The sequence below is a fragment of the Montipora capricornis genome, chromosome 1 (genome assembly GCF_036669925.1).
Source record: "Montipora capricornis isolate CH-2021 chromosome 1, ASM3666992v2, whole genome shotgun sequence".
In the NCBI taxonomy this organism is placed as follows: domain Eukaryota; kingdom Metazoa; phylum Cnidaria; class Anthozoa; order Scleractinia; family Acroporidae; genus Montipora; species Montipora capricornis.
Window position 1 is genome coordinate 42,567,877 of NC_090883.1, and position 633 is coordinate 42,568,509.

A 633-nucleotide genomic window follows, 5' to 3' on the forward strand; every position below is an offset into this window, starting at 1 on the left:
AATTTTCCGAAAATTTTAGCCTAATGTGTAAAGAAATTACGAAATTCATCGTCATAACACAAAGAAACAAAGAAGCTTCGCCATTGATCTGTTCTGTCGTAAAGAACGCAGGAAGCGGATAGAGCTCGAAAGAAGTGTATGGTGTTTTCCCTGTAAAGAGCTTAATTAATAATGCATTCGTTTTGATTGATTTTACTATGAACGCATGGCTGACGTCATATCACCAAAAACTCTTACGGTAATTCTTTATCATGTAAAGCAAATACACTCAATATCGTCTCGTGAGCCACTTTTTGTTCTTACCTCAAACCAGTCGACGTCATCTATGATCTGTTACTCAACAAACGCACGGCATGTTACAGTCAGAGCAGCTCAAGCGTTCCTCAGACGAGCAGATTAATAAGTTCATTATTGCAAATTTGATATCAGTAAACGTTTGAATAATCTGTTCGTCGGATGAATGATGCAAAATTTAAATCAAGTTTAAGTTAAAAACTCTAATCTTGATTGGAATATTGATGGCTTTCGGTGCCAGGCCGGCGTGCGAATTTTCACAAGTTTACTGATTTGCATAATCTGCCAAACAACGGGCATTTCACTCTAGCAACATTGCAATTCTGTAATCTTATCAGT